Source organism: Oncorhynchus mykiss, chromosome 2, assembly GCF_057628025.1.
Source record: "Oncorhynchus mykiss isolate SJ-2025 chromosome 2, ASM5762802v1, whole genome shotgun sequence".
In the NCBI taxonomy this organism is placed as follows: domain Eukaryota; kingdom Metazoa; phylum Chordata; class Actinopteri; order Salmoniformes; family Salmonidae; genus Oncorhynchus; species Oncorhynchus mykiss.
In genome coordinates, this window is record NC_143023.1 from 49,465,726 (window position 1) to 49,482,842 (window position 17,117).

Genomic DNA, 17,117 nt, shown 5'->3' on the forward strand with positions numbered 1-17,117 from the left:
TACTGTGGCTACTAAGCAAAAACTGGTAACATAATCAAATTAAAATATGCTAATTATTTATACAAGTCATGCTTTACAATTGTTCATGTGTTTTTGTTTAGGAATACAGCAAATTATTTCACCAGCGCACCTTGCCTGGTTATATTATCTTTTTTATTTCCACTTTGTCAAAAGAAGCTGTAACTGGACTTTATTCATTTCTATAACTATTACTAATGGAATCTACAAATCAAGTTGATCATATGCATTACACTAATGTTGTCATTGGAAGAGAAACGAAAATAGGCTATATAGGCCTACGTTTTCTCTAGGAATTATACAAAACATAGCCTTGACTATCTATTGTTATTTTTCCTGACAAATATTAATTCATGCGTTTCATCCTTTATAATACCAAGTGTTTTTTGTTATGTTTGCTGCACCTTGTGGGTTGATATGCATCTGATGCATATGCTAAAGAGGACACCCGGTAACGTTCTCTAGCGAGTACTTAAAGGCTGGAAGGCCAGGCGGTTCTACTGTTAATGCATTGGGGTCATGAAGGACCTATTGGTTGGCATGCTCTCTCTATATTCAGCTATTAATAGGAAATATTTATTATAAATAAATACAAATAATGTATTCTTATTTGTCCTATTTCACAACTGTGAATTGGAAATGTTTTTTTTTTTGCATATCCCAACTCTCCCCGAGACACCCTCGGAGAGTCGATTCACGGCCAGGGTCTGCCATTATTAACAGCAACCCTGGAGCACTTAGGGTTAAGTGCCTTGCTCAAGTGCACATAGAGATTTTTCAACTTGTTGGCTCGTGGAATTCGGTTACTGGCCAAAGGTCTAACCGCTAGGCTACCTGCTGCCACCTTTGGTTATTATAAGGCTGTTTAACAGAGTTTAGCAATGTAAGTCATTACTCTATTCTTTAGAATTGTATTGTATTAATTCCATTTATTTTTGTTTGTAAAGTATGTATCCATAGCTCTATTGATGAATTTGAGAGTAGTTACATTTCTCCACCCCCAATTCTTCAGCTTTTTACCAAAACAGTGGCAGGGTGTTGGGCTTTTGTTGTTGTTTGAACAGCAGACTACCCTTTTAAGAACTAATGGGTATATATATCAAGATGAGGAATATAGAACAGATTCCCAGATGGCAGATTGCATGTGTGTCTTAGATTAAAAAACATGTTTACATTACCAAGTACATTAATTGGTTAAACCTACTCTAAGAGTATGTATTAGGCTGTTTGAGAGAAGGTTTGAACCCTAATCATCCCATCCAATGTGAGTACATCTGTTGTTGAAGAACAGTAGATCAATAAAAGGTACAGTACTCTAGCAGTAGTCAAGCTGCTGATGCTGAAAAGCCTTGTTAGTGCATAGGTCAAATTAGATTTACAATGTCCTGTCTTTTTCGGCTTCAGACAATTGTCTGATAATCGCACATATCCTGCCACCAAACATTATTACTGCACACTATAACTATTTGAAATGGCATGCTAACTAGCATATAGCTAAAAGTGGTTGGTTTTCAAAATGGTACAGCTCTTCACAGTTTATGCTACAGACACTAGACAAACTGTCTTACAATTACATAACTAGTTTATGAACCACATAATGATTTAAATATGTATACATTTGGGGAAGCATGATTTGATACACAGTCAAGTTGGTTCAGACAGTGCGACCGGGGCGGTAAGTGAGGTCAAATGTAAGATTAGAGCACTTATGATAGATGTGTGGCAGAAGAAGGGCCGGCATTTATATGCCCTCCAAAGAAAGGTTGGTAGACCAAGATTCAAAGGTAAGATTAGGAAGGAAGAGCTGGTGTTTACTCTGTTGCACCTTAGACATTGAACTCATCATTACATCTGGGTGGCAACCATGTGAATGGTGTGGTTGGCAACCATGTGAATGATGTGTGTATGGCAGGGATATTCAACAGGCGGCCCGTTTATGAATTTAGACTCAATTTTGATCAATTCTAATCATGAATAAACTTTTTTATATTTAAAAAAAAAAAGCCTAGCCAAAAACTGGACTTTCAGTAACAAAATGACAAACGTGTGTGGTTTCTAGGGCCTATGTTGAATGTTGATTATTTTTTTCCCCATATGAATTTGGTTCTAGCGTTTGAACGGTTTAAGTTCAAATATTATGACCCCATTCCTGAAAGCTGCGACTCTCAGGAACACATACGTACGTACGTGCCTTCTGTTTTCCTCTCCTGCGGTAACAAGGACGCGTTAGAATGGAGTGTGACAACACACATCCAATGACTGAGGGAAATTAATTCAAAGCATTCTTTCAGACTGGAATTAGCTGATTTGACATATCTTTGTAGTTTTTATTAATTAAGATTCTTAGTTTTCAGATGATTGTAAATTACCTAATTACTTTTAAGAAGATTTAAACCCCTTAAGGTCGTTGTCCACGCCCCAGTGGAAATGAACTTAGCATAATAAAAAAATCCCCATAAAAATCTGTCAATTTAAGATAGAGATATGTTTTTCTGTACTGTAGGTCTCTCAATCCACCGCATCCGCCAATGTAACACTTCCACATCTGTGGTGAAAGGTGACAAAGCTAGAGCGGTATTTGTCAGACCATGAGGAATCCCAGGAATCGGTCTTCTCAAAAAACAGTTTGTAGCTTCCGAACGGCTTGGCCTACAAACTAGTACCAGTCTATGAAAAAATGAGACTCTCACGAACACAATGGTGTTCCCAATTACGCTCTACGACCCCCACAAGCGACTTGGAACTCGTCTGAGGTCGGTATAGCCGATCTGACAACTTCTGTCTGTAGTGTCCAAATTGTTTGGGCTACAAACTAATATGACACCTCTGGTGTAAAGGTGATACTCTCACGAATATGTACAGTACCAGTCAAAAGTTTGGACACACATACTCATTCAAGGAATTGTATTTATTTTTACTATTGTCTACATATTAGAATAATAGTGAAGATATCAAAACTATGAAATAACAAAGAATCATAAAAAAATATATATATATTTTATGAGATTCTTCAAAGTCGCCACCCTGTGCCTTGATGACAGCTTTGCACACTCTTGGCATTCTCTCAACCAGCTTCATGAGGTAGTCACCTGGAAAGTATTTCAATTAACAGGTGTGCCTTCTTAAAAAGTTAATTTGTGGAATTTCTTTCCTTCTTAATGCGTTTCAGCCAATCAGTTGTGTTGTGACAAGGTAGGGGTAGTATACAGAAGATGGTATTTTACCAAATAGGGCTAAGTCCATATTATGGCAAGAACAGCTCAAATAAGCAAAGAGAAATGACAGTCCATCATTACTTTATGATATGAAAGTCAGTCAATTCAGAACATTTCTAGAACTTTGATAGTTTCCTCAAGTGCAGTCACAAAAAACAGCAAGTACTATGATGAAACTGGCTCTCATGAGGACAGCCACGGGAATGGAAGAGCCAGTGTCTCTGCTGCGGAGGATAAGTTCATTAGAGTTCCCAGTCTCATAAATTGAAGCCCAAATAAATGCTTCACAGAGTTCAAGTAACAGACACATCTCAACATCAACTGTTCAAAGGGAGACTATGAAGCAGGCCTTCGTGGTTGAAACCTCTATTAAAGAATACCAATAAGAAGAAAAGACTAGCTTGGGCCAAGAAACACGAGCAATGGACATTAGACTGGTGGAAATGTGTCCTTTAGTCTGATGAGTCCAAATTTAAGATGTTTGGTTCCAACTGTGAAGCATGGAAGAGGTGTGATGGTGCTTTGCTGGTGACATGGTCTGTGATGTATTTAGAATTCAAGGCACACTTAATCAGCATGGCTATCACAGAATTCTGCAGTGATACACCATCCCATCTGGTTTTTGCAGGACAATAATCCAAAACACACCTCCAGGCTGTGTGAGGGCTCTTTGACCAAGAAGGAGAGTGATGAAGTGCTGCATCAGATGACCTGGGCTCCACAATCACCCGACTTTAACCCAATTGAGATGGTTTGGGATGTGTTGGACCAAAGAGTGAAGGAAAAGCAGCCAACAAGTGCACAGCATATGTGGGAACTCCTTCAAGACAGTTGGAAAAGCATTCCAGATTAAGCTGGACGAGAGAATGCAAAGTGTGTGCAAAGCTGTCATCAGGACAAAGGGTGACCACTTAGAAGAATCTAAAATATATTGATTTGTTTAACACTTTTTTGGTTACTATATGATTCCATATGTATTATTTCATAGTTTTGATGTATTCACTATTATTCTACAATTTAGAAAATAGTAAAAAATAAAGAAAAAACCCTGGAAGTATAGTATGTAGACTGTTTAGTGAACAAACAGGGTTAAATGCATGTAGTAAAAATGTTTTCATTTTTTTCCCATTATACCCCTATAATACCTAGATATAAGACACATTTTTCAGAGGACTATCTGTTGTTCCATGTGGTGAAATATTCAATATGTTTCTATGGAGTAACAGCAGTAAGGACTATCTGTTATTCAATGTGTTTCTATGGGCTAATAGCAGTAAGGAATATCTGTTATTCAATGTGTTTCTATGGGCTAATAGATATAAGGACTATCTGTTATTCAATGTGTTTCTATGGGCTAATAGATATAAGGACTATCTGTTATTCAATATGTTTCTATGGGCTAATAGCAGTAAGGACTATCTGTTATTCAATGTGTTTCTATGGGCTAATAGCAGTAAGGACTATCTGTTATTCAATGTGTTTCTATTGGCTAATAGCAGTAAGGACTATCTGTTATTCAATATGTTTCTATGGGCTAATAGCAGTAAGGACTATCTGTTATTCAATGTGTTTCTATGGGCTAATAGCAGTAAGGACTATCTGTTATTCAATGTGTTTCTATTGGCTAAGAGCAGTAAGGACTATATGTTATTCAATGTGTTTCTATTGGCTAATAGCAGTAAGGACTATCTGTTATTCAATGTGTTTCTATTGGCTAAGAGCAGTAAGGACTATCTGCTATTAAATGTGTTTCTATGGGCTAATAGCAGTAAGAACTATCTGTTATTCAATGTGTTTCTATGGGCTAATAGCAGTAAGGACTATCTGTTATTCAATGTGTTTCTATGGGCTAATAGCGGTAAGGACTATCTGTTATTCAATGTGTTTCTATGGGCTAATAGCAGTAAGGACGATCTGTTATTCAATGTTTTCTATGGGCTAATAGAGGTAAGGACTATCTGTTATTCAATGTGTTTCTATGGGCTAATAGAGGTAAGGACTATCTGTTATTCAATGTGTTTCTATGGGCTAATAGCAGTAAGGACTATCTGTTATTCAATGTGTTTCTATGGGCTAATAGCGGTAAGGACTATCTGTTATTCAATGTGTTTCTATGGGCTAATAGCAGTAAGGACGATCTGTTATTCAATGTTTTCTATGGGCTAATAGAGGTAAGGACTATCTGTTATTCAATGTGTTTCTATGGGCTAATAGAGGTAAGGACTATCTGTTATTCAATGTGTTTCTATGGGCTAATAGAGGTAAGGACGATCTGTTATTCAATGTTTTCTATGGGCTAATAGCAGCAAGGACTATATGTTATTCAATGTGTTTGTATGGGCTAATAGCAGAAAGAATGTTCTGTTATTCAATGTGCTTCTATGGACTAACAGCAGTAAGGACTATCTGTTGTTCAATGTGTTTGTATGGACTAATAGCAGTAAGGACTATCTGTTATTCAATGTGTTTGTATGGGCTAATAGCAGTAAGGACTATCTGTTATTCAATGTGTTTCTATGGGCTAACAGCAGTAAGGCCAACAGTCACGATTCATCAAAAAAACATATTGTGGGGGAGGGTGGAACTTGCACAAGTTTTCAAAAGTCTCAAAAACAACAAAATAGATCAAGTGGGACAGAATAAGCAGGGAAGGAAAGGGTGGGTAGCGGAATATGCCAAATGTGAAGTATGAAGCTGTTTCAAAGCATGAGAAAACCAAGGAATGACAGCTTCATAGACAGTTGATTCAGGCAGACAGGAGAGTGCCATACAGTACAAAGGAAATAGAGCCATAACAGCAGAAAAGCTAATAATAAAGTGATAAGCATGTATGACTTTATTGAGTGATTATGATTTTATGGATTTTCACGAAATAGTCCTTTGGAGGAAGGATTGTTGACGTATATTTGACATGTATCTAAAAGCATAATTGAGGAATAATTCATCAAAGTTGGCATATTTATTACATTTTGGCTCTAACCAGGCCTCCTTTTAGACTCCATAATGCTAAATGCTAAAAAGCAAAACTTTTATTTGAGGGTTCTTTCATCCCTATTGGGTGAACTTTATGACAATAGTTCCTTCAATTTAGCAGGGAGAAATATGATACCCCCCCCGATTTTTTTATTTTATTGTAATAGTGAGAGGTTAGCATGTCTTGGGGGTATGATTTGTGAGTCTGTAACCTTCTTACTCGTCATAATTCACAATTCATTCAGGACTATCTGTAATCATGGTATCCTCGACATTAATGTAGCAGTGTTTAGAAACATATTCTATTCTTATTTTCAATCAAATTTACTCCAATCACACAATACATTATTTACCATTAATTTATTGGGCACAAAATAATCTGAAAAAAACAAAAACAAAAAAAAAAACAGCAAATGCATCCAACAAGCTTGTAGCTTGTAGAGTCACAAGCTTGATATAATCATTGCATGCTAGGAATATGGAACCAAATACTAAACGTTTGACTACTTTAATACACAAATACAGTGCATCCAGAAAGTATTCATACTCCTTGACTTATTACCCATTTTGATATGTTATAGCCAGAATACAAAATTGATTAAATAGATATTTTTCACACCCATCTACACACAATAAACTAGCTCTTTGCGGATGTAAGAAACACAAGCTAATAGTGTAATTATAGAACGCTAGTGGATTTGTATTAAGAAGCAACGTGGAAACTGCGTCGTTGTCATCAACAGTGTTGCATATGCTGCAATGACCATGCAGACTGAACGCAAGTGTCTTGTGGTCGTGGATAAACAAATGCGCTCCTTGAGTGACAGGGGGCGTGGAAAGCGGCATAGAGTGAAAAGAGATGACTCAAGTAGAGAAGTAAACTATAAAAATGTAGGTTACACAGTGTGTATCACATTTAACAAACCAAACATTCAAATACCGGTATAGAAGTAAAAACCCAAACGGGTCCGTGAATCAATATCGGTATATCGCAAAACACAGTATACTGCCCAGCCCTAGCTCCATTCAATGTATTTTTTATCCTGAAAAACTGCCCAGTCCTTAACGATTACAAGCATACCCATAACATGATGCAGCCACCACTATGCTTTAAAATATTAAGAGTGGCCCTCAGTAATGTGTTGTTTTGGATTTGCCCCAAACATAAAACTTTGTATTCAGGAAAAAAAGTTACTTGCTTTGACACATTTTTTACAATATTACTTTAGTGCCTTTGTATTACTTTAGTGAATTGTATCAAATCCAACAGGATGAATATTTTGGAATGGATTTTTTTTTCTGGAATGTATTTTTTTTTCACTCTTTCAATTAGGTTAGTATTGTGGAATAACTACAACGTTGTTGATCCATCCTCAGTTTTCTCCTATCAAAGTCATTAAACTTGAACTGTTTTTAAAGTTACCTTTGGCCTCATGGTGAAATCCCTGAGCGATTTCTTTACTCTCCGGCAACTGAGTTAGGAAGGGCGCCTGTATATTTGTTGTGACTGATACACCATCCAAAGTGTAATTAATAACGTCGCCAGGTGCAAAGGGATAATCAATGTTTGCTTTTTTTTATTTTACCCATCTACAAATGTGACTCGTTTCAGTAAAGGCGTATATCGAGCGTCACTACTTCACAGAGAGCCATTTGAACGTAAACTTTATTTTATTTTGTATCAAAATATATATATATTTTTTGATAGAAATGCCTTCTGGAACATGTGAACTTTCATGTGTCTTAATAACAAACTTGTATGCCATCTGTAAATACGAATAAGATTGTTAAATTACGAGCCTAGTTGGTTTAGCCACAGAAAAAGACAGGACATGCCAAGTGATGAGTTAGGATTGGTCATGTAGCACGTTTCAGTCTACAATATGAGCTGTGTAGGTAATCCTTTCTACCGCTGCTTTTTCTAAAGATATCACATAGTACAACTGCAAAAGCTAATGATAACTAAGGAGATGGAAGAAAATACTGGAATTTGATTGCAAATATGCAGACAGAGACAAAGAGAGAGCACACAGAAAGCTGTTGTAATCCGGAGACAGGTCTTTAATACATCTTCAAACTAAGGCAACCATGGCATCCGTGACAGAGAAGGAGAACCGTCCATCCATGTATACAGGTAAGATAGTCTAACTAGCTACATTTTCAGATCATTTTCGTTTTCATTTCAAGTTAAAGCGTACTGATAGCTAGCTAACGTTAGCCGGCTGCCTTGCTAGTTACGTGTATGATTTGTGTAGTAATAATATTCGTATCTCAGAGCCATTTGCATTTTTACCCCTGATCTTATGTACGCTTCCCATAAGGTGTTGAATACATATCGCCTCAAGACTTTTCAGCTTTCAATTTTTAAATAATTTGTTAACATTTTGAAAAACATAATAAAAACTTTGACATTATGGGTTATTGTTAGTTTTTTTTATACATTTAAAATGCAGATTGTAACACAACAAAATGTGGAAAAATTGAAAGGGTGTGAATACTTTCTGTAGGCACTATGTGAATTTGTTCCAATACTTTTGGTCCTCTAAATAAGGGTCCTCTATATGCACAAAAAGTGCTGTGATTACTAAACGGTTCACCCGATATGGATGAAAATACCCTCAAATTAAAGCTGACAGTATGCACTTTAACCTCATCATTACTGTATCAAATCCAAAGTCCTGGAGTACAGAGACAAACCAACAACAAATGTGTCACTGTTCCATATTCTTTTGGAGCTCACTGTATTTTCAACACTATTTTGAACAATTAGCCATAATATAATATTTTTTAAATATATTTTCAATATTCATGTTTTATTGAAATAAAAGGATCACAGAGCAGGCGGTAAAGCTTCTTCATATGACACCATTTTTTGCTTTGCAGCATTTACAGATTAAACACTATGGAGTCTTAAAGGAGGCCCGGGTAAGGCCAAAATGTCAGAAATATGCCAACTTTGATTTTTTTCTCAATTATGCTTTTACATACACACGGCAAATATATGTCAACAATCCTTCCTCCAAAGGACTATTCTATGGACTACATTTTGTGAAAATGCATAAAACCGTGGCCTTTTTTGGGGGGGTTTTGTGAGGAATCACTCAATAACGTCACACATGCTTATCACAGGTTATTACCTCGGCTCTGACCTTTTCATTTGTGCTGTACGTCACTCTCCTATCTGCCTGAATTCTCTGTCAACGAAGCAGTCACTCCTTGGTTTCCTCGTGTTTTGAAACAACTTCATATTTGGCATATTACTCTCCCCTCCCTTTCCCTTCCCTGCTTATCCTGTCCCATTTGATCGTTTCAGACTTGTGAAAACTTGTGCAAGTTCCTGCAAGTTTGCTATTTTCTCATCCGCGTGCCCCATCGCGCACATGTTGATTTTGTCCATCCACACGAGAGTGGGGTCTCCGCTAGTTTTAAAGTTGCCCAAGTTATACAGAGAAATTGGCATAGTAGGCAATGCAACCAATCACAGCCCTCCTAATTCAGGAGAGCAGTGTCTAAAAATGAAGCCATATCCTCACTATAGGAAGGGCGGTAGAAGTAATACTATCTACTGAAAATATTAAATATTGACCATTTAATGAGGGAATGAGAGCTTGAAAATAAAATATGGTTGAAAGAATCAACCGTACAGAGGCTCTGGGAGGTGATGTCTGGGGACAGGAAAATCAGCTCTCCAGATTCAGAGATGAACTGTACATAGCATGTTCTTGATGGTGACCTGTCCCTTCCTACCGTGGGAGGCTTTGGCTAAGCAGGGCTCATTTCCTCCACAGTCGCAGCCATTGGTTAGTTCTCCGGTTTGTTAGTAATAACGCTTGTTTGTTTGTTTTCCATGGGGTTTACAGGGAGGGAATAAGTTCCCACATCTTATTCTCTGCCCCTTCTCCAATCTCCCTCCTCCTCTTTCTTGCCTCCAAGCGCTTCAGCAGAGATGGAAAACCTGTCCCAGACTCTCAGCAAGGGGGTCACACACACACATGCACGCACACACATTACATTGATCCATGACAACTGGGTGAGTTCAATGCAGGCCGGACTACCCGGAGCACCAATTATAATTGTATGGTTTGGAAAACATAATTTTTTTGGGGGGGGGGGGGGGGGGGGGGGGGGGCGACAGCTAATATTCTGCATTTCAACACATTGAAAAAGTTGCCGTTTTATAATGCTATTATGCACATTTTGTTATGAGGCAAGAGAAAATGTTGCAGTTTCCTACAATTCTACTCCTTTTGCTATCATGTGTTATCTGGGGGGCCCATAAAATTAATATTAATCTGACAACGGCTAACGTCCTGCATTTCAACACAATGAAATGCTATTCTACACATTTTACCAAATATTCAGTTTTAAAGCAAATTTCCTGTTATTCTACACATTTTGCTATCATATGCTACCTTTATTGTTTGGGGGCCCCTGAATCCCTATCCACTGCTGGAGAGTGATTTTTGCCTGATATTTACAGAAGGCTTTTGACTAGTTTCATAACATAGAAACATGCCCTATCTAGCATACTCGCTCTGTGGCTGGTTTCATAACATAGAAACATGCCCTATCTAGCGTACTCGCTCTGTGGCTGGTTTCATATCATAGGGCATATTTCTATCTAGCGTACTCGCTCTGTGGCTGGTTTCATAACATAGAAACATGCCCTATCTAGCGTACTCGCTCTGTGGCTGGTTTCATAACATAGAAACATGCCCTATCTAGCATACTCGCTCTGTGGCTGGTTTCATAACATCAATCATGTTTCTATCTAGCGTACTCGCTCTGTGGCTGGTTTCATAACATAGAAACATGCCCTATCTAGCATACTCGCTCTGTGGCTGGTTTCATAACATAGAAACATGCCCTATCTAGCGTACTCGCTCTGTGGCTGGTTTCATAACATCGAGCATGTTTCTATCTAGCGTACTCGCTCTGTGGCTGGTTTCATAACATAGAAACATGCCCTATCTAGTGTACTCGCTCTGTGGCTGGTTTCATAACATAGAAACATGCCCTATCTAGCGTACTCGCTTTGTGGCTGGTTTCATAACATAGAGCATGTTTCTATCTAGCTGACTCTCTCTGTAGGAGGTCTGACTGTTATGTATGGCATCCCATTTCTGTCTCTGCGATTCGACTCTGGTGTAGCAACCAAAAGATGATACTAACTGAAAGCAAAAACAAGGCTCCTAATTCAGTTAAGCTATTACGATCAGGTCAGTTTCGGAAAGATTGAAGCGCCACTTTCAGTCAAACAACCTTCAAAAAACCATTAACATTTGCTAAATAAATAGCAGAATAAGCTCAGCAGTAAAGTCCAGCTTGACTCACCTGGTTACTACGCATGAAGAATGTCTTGTCTGTGGATCCCTTCACTCCTCAGTTATACAACCAGATACAGCTGATTCAGACAGACATAAGCTACTGGTGTCCAAAGAGGCCATAAGCCAAACATTCGACCTGCAGAAAGAGAGGTAGAGGCAGAGAGAGAGAGAGAGAGAGAGAGAGAGAGAGAGGCAGAGAGAGGCAGAGAGAGAGAGAGAGACAGAGAGAGAGACAGAGAGAGAGAGAGAGACAGAGAGAGAGAGACAGAGAGAGAGAGACAGAGAGAGAGAGACAGAGAGAGAGAGACAGAGAGAGAGAGAGAGAGAGACAGAGAGAGAGAGTTAGAGTGTGTTCATAGAGGAGTTGGAACAGATTTCCAGATTCCTGCCCAGGCACAGCTCCACGTGGGGAGGAGAGGAGAGGGAAGGGCCTCTGGAGACTGGGCTGCTCAAACACATTAAATAAATAGAAAAATAACCTGGGCGGCAAGAGGCCCGGTGGCCCTGTGTGCATCACACTGGGCTCAGGTAAGCAGAAGTAGAGGAATTATGTTACACGCTCCCTCGTTTAGCGGGAACTTCACAGATCCCTGCCGCTCAAGCCAGCCAGATAAGGCACATTAGCCAATGGTACATGAATAGGGCAAAAATAAGACTAAGAAACTGAAATCTTGTCATTTTAGGATTGTCATTAGTCAGTGACCCAAGATTTGGGCTTGTTTACCTAGCGACAGCTTATCATTAGAGCCCTGTTAGCATCCTCAATGCAGAGACTTGGGGTTTGCATGTTATAGCAGGTTGTTAGAGAAATGGAAAATACAATATAGAACCAGGAACAGATATAGCCCTTGGTTCACTCCAGACCTGACTGGCCTTGACTAGCACAGAAACATCCTGTGGCGTACTGCATTAGCATCGAATATCCCCGCGATATGCAACTTTTCAGGGAAGTTAGGAACCAATATACTCAGGCAGTTTGAAAAACCGTTGCTTTCCTAACAGAAATTTGCATCCTGTAGCACAAACTCCAAAAAGCTCTGAAACACTTACCACCGATAAATCCGTGATAATTGATAATTGCATTTTTCTACGGCTGGCCATGCTTTCTACCTGGCTACCCCTACCCTGGCCAACAGCTCTGCACCCCCCACAGCAACTTGCCCAAGCCTCCCCCATTTCTCCTTCACCCAAATCCCGATAGCTAGTGTTCAGAAAGAGCTGCAAAATCTGGACCCCTACAAATCAGCCGGGCTAGACAATCTGGACCCTCTCTTTCTTAAATTATCTGCCGAAATTGTTGCAACCAATATTACTAGCCTGTTCAACCTCTTTCGTATCGTCTGAGATCCCCAAAGATTGGGAAGCTGCCGCGGTCATCCCCCTCTTCAAAAGGGGAGACAGATATAGGTCTGTAGCAGTTTGGGTCTATTCTACCCTACCCTGCCTTTCTAAGATCTTCGAAAGCCAAGTTAACAAAAAGATCACCGACCATTTCGAATCCCACTGTACCTTCTCCGCTATGCAATCTGGTTTCCGAGCTGGCCATTGGTGCACCTCAGCCACGCTCAAGGTCCTAAACGATATCATAACCGCCATCGATAAGAGACAATACTGTGCAGCTGTATTCATTGACCTGGCCAAGGCTTTCGACTGTCAATCACCACATTCTTATTGGCAGACTCAACAGCCTTGGTTATTCAAATGACTGCCTCGCCTGGTTCACCAACTACTTCTCAGACAGAGTTCAGTGTGTCAAATTGGAGGGCCTGTTGTCCGGACCTCTGGCAGTCTCTATGGGGGTGACACAGGGTTCAATCCTCGGGCCGACTCTTTTCTCTGTATACATCAATGATGTCACTCTTGCTGCTGGTGATTCTCTGATCCACCTCTACGCAGACGACACCATTCTGTATACTTCTGGCCCTTCCTTCGACACTGCGTTAACTATCGTCCAGACGAGCTTCAATACCATACAACTCTCCTTCCGTGGCCTCCAACTGCTCTTAAATGCAAGTAAAACTAATTGCATGCTTTTCAACCGATCGCTGCCTGCACCTGCCTGCCCGTCCAGCATCACTACTCCAGACGGTTGACTTAGAATATGTGGACAACTACAAATACCTAGGTGTCTGGTTAGACTGCAAACTCTCCAGACTCACATTCATCTATTTTTCAAACAAAGCATCCTTCACTCATGCTGCCAAACATACTCGTAAAACTAACTATCCTACCGATCCTTGACTTTGGTGATGTAATTTACAAAATAGCCTCCAACACTCTACTCAGCAAATTGGATGTAGTCTATCACAGTGCCATCTGTTTTATCACCAAAGCCCCATACACGACCCATCACTGCGACCTGTATGCCCTCGTTGGCTGGCCCTTGCTTCATATTCGTCGCCAAACCCACTGGCTCCAGGTAATCTATAAGTCTTTACTAGGTAAAGCCCCACTTTATCTCACTGGTCACCATAGCAGCACCCACCCGTAGCACACGCTCCAGCAGGTATATCTCACTGGTCACCCCCAAAGCCAATTCCTCCTACGCCCGCCTTTCCTTCCAGTTCTCTGCTGCTGGAACGCCTGGAACGAACTGCAAAAATCACTGAAGCTGGTGACTCATATCTCTCTCACTAGCTTGAAGCACAGATCACTGCACCTGTACATAGCCCATCTGTAAATAGCCCATCCAACTACCTCATCTCCATACTGTTATTTATTTTGTTCCTTTGCACCCCAGTATCTCTACTTGCACATTCATCTTCTGCAAATCTACCATTCCAGTGTTTAATTGCTAAATTGTAATTATTTGCCACTATGGCCTATGTATTGCCTTACCTACCTTATTTACACACATGGTATATAGAGTTCTTCTTTTGTATTATTGACTGTGTGTTTGTTTATTTCATGTGTAACTCTGTGTTGATGTTATTCACACTGCTTTGCTTTATCTTGGCCAGGTCACAGTTGTAAATGAGAACTTGTTCTCAACTAGCCTACCTGGTTATATAAAGGTGAAATAAAAAAATAACATAGGTGACATAGGTATAATGACATAGGTATATGCCCTGTGTGTTCATATTGGGTGAGAGAATATTGTTTCTGTATCTAACAATGGAGAACTAGTGAGATTGTCAACAAGGCAAAGGCCTTTTAGATTTGGTTACATTTGGTCTTGATGGAATCTGTTGGGCCTGCAGCAAATTACACTACACAATATTAGGCTAACTCAATTATTCAACCTCATCTTCACTGACACCCAGTGACACGCCCAATGCTACACTTCTCTCTGAGACAAACCATGACTCACTGAAAGAATATAAGGATAATGTTAAAAAAAACTCCATCCCCCTCACCGACTAAGTCAATAGCTTTTTTTCCCATTCTGACAGCATTGTTGAATCCTATTTTTCATTAAAACCCTATGACTCTCACCAGTACCACGGGTTAAGATCTTGCCTTGACCTCAATTTGTCTCCATCTGCAGGCATGGCATTCTGATTTCACCTTCCTTAGAGGCCGCTCCAGCAGACACAATGCTATATAAGGCCTTGGATGCACTGTAGGCCTACACAGGAGTTTGGAACAAAGTGCTGAAGTAAGTGGAGACTGCCAGGTCGGAGGTCTGTTTACGCTAAATCCTTTTTCATTTTTCCTTTGTAAGAGGGCCCGGGTTGCTCAACATGACTTGTCTCCTTGAACCGGAGTCCAACACTAACATGCGTATTTATTGTCTGCTTGTGGTCTGGGGCCAGGAAGTGAGGGGAGATTTCGGCGTAGAGGGCACAGGACATGTCCTCCCCCTGAAAACCCCTCCAGCTTCTCCCTCAACATGGGGTCACGCCCAGGGCGGAAAAACTTCACCCCTCGCCCTTTACTGTCAGGATGGACCGCTCTCCAGGTGGTGGCTGCATTAGTGTTACCATTTCTGTATGTTTGTGCACGTGTGAGGGTTGTTGTGGAGGTGGGGTTGCTGCACTGTTTTGCTGGGGATTCTATTTCCAGAGTACGCTGAAGGGGCAGCGTTGCTGTGTGCGGAATACATAAATAAATTCCCTCTCTTTCCTGATCCCTCTCCTTGTCTCTCTCTGTCACTTTCCTCTTGGTCTGTTTCCCAATCATCTAGAATAGCAGCCCCTCCTTGTTTACACTCCAACCACTAATGCTGTAGATTAAAAGAGCTGAGAGGATTTTACTTTTTTGTTCTCAACTATCAGATCCTTTCAGACCAGTGGTTGTCATAAAGAAAAATGACAACAAAAGGATGGCCATTTAAGGATTTTAGGATTTCCAACTTCCATTCTCTGTCCCTCTTTCTCTTGGAATTGAATGAACCCCATTTCTCATGGTCTGTCCCGCGGCTTCTCTTTCTCTCATCCATCCCTCTCTTTTCTCAACCTTTTTTCTCACTTCATTTGTCCCTCATTTTTTTCTCCTTTATCTTCGCTACTCTCTCTCAAGCTGGCAGGTACACACAGAGGAAATGGGAGACACTCTCTGACAGAGACAGTGACTTGGACATTTCCTCAGTGAAAACAATGTACTGTGCAAATTACAAATTGGATTTTTACCAAATTACCATAAAACAGACCATATATTCACCCTGCACACCCTAATTGCAAACAAACAAAATAAAACAAAGACAGTCTTCTCATGTTTTGTTGATTTCAAAAAAGCTTTTGACACAATTTGGCATGAGGGTCTGCTATAGAAATCGATGGAAAGTCGTGTTGGGGGAAAAACATACATTATAAAATCCATGTAAACAAACAACAAGTGTGTGGTAAAAATTGGCAAAAAACAGACATTTCTTTCAACGGGGCCATTGGGTGAGAAAGGGAAGCAGCTTAAGCCCCACCCTCTTCAACATACAGTACCAGTAAAAAGGGTCTATAGTGACACCTCTAGCACTGAGATGCAGTGCCTTGGACCACTGGGGCCACTCGGGAGCCGTATGTATGTATGTATGTAAATTACAGTTGAAGTCGAAAGTTTACATACACCTTAGCCAAAAACATTTACTCAGTTTTTCACAATTCCTGACATTTAATCCTAGCAATTTTAAGAATGTGAAATGTCAGAATAATAGAGAAAATTATTTATTTCAGCTTTTATTTATTTCATCACATTCCCAGTGGTCAGAAGTTTAAATGCACTCAATTACTATTTGGTAGCATTGCCTTTAAAATTATTAAACTTGGGTCAAACATTTCAGGTATCCTTCCACAAGCTTCCCACAATAAGTTGGGTGAATTTTGTCCCATTCATCCTGACAGAGCTGATGTAACTGAGTCAGGTTTGTCGGCCTCCTTGCTCGCACACGCTTTTTCAGTTCTGCCCACAAATATTCTATAGGATTGAGGTTAGGGCTTTATGATGGCCACTCCAATACCTTGACTTTGTTGTCCTTAAGCCATTTTGCCACAACTTTGGAAGTATGCGTGGAGTCATTGTCCAAGCTTGAACTTCCTGACTGATGTCTTGAGATGTTGCTTCAATATATCCACATAATTTTCTCTCCTCATGATGCCATCTATTTTGTGAAGTGCACCAGTCCTTCCTGCAGCAAAGCACCACCACAACA

General features: G+C 39.9%; 1 protein-coding gene across 3 annotated transcripts in view; it reads right to left on the minus strand.

Annotated features, from left to right (window-relative positions):
* peak1 (pseudopodium-enriched atypical kinase 1) overlaps window positions 1-17,117 on the minus strand; it is a 260,227-nt gene that overhangs the window by 197,256 nt on the left and 45,854 nt on the right. For all 3 annotated transcript variants that reach the window (XM_036949915.2, XM_090201545.1, XM_090201544.1), the window contains one exon: window positions 11,541-11,669. The gene's annotated coding sequence lies outside the window, so the exon portion shown is untranslated. The remainder of the gene's footprint in view (window positions 1-11,540; window positions 11,670-17,117) is intronic.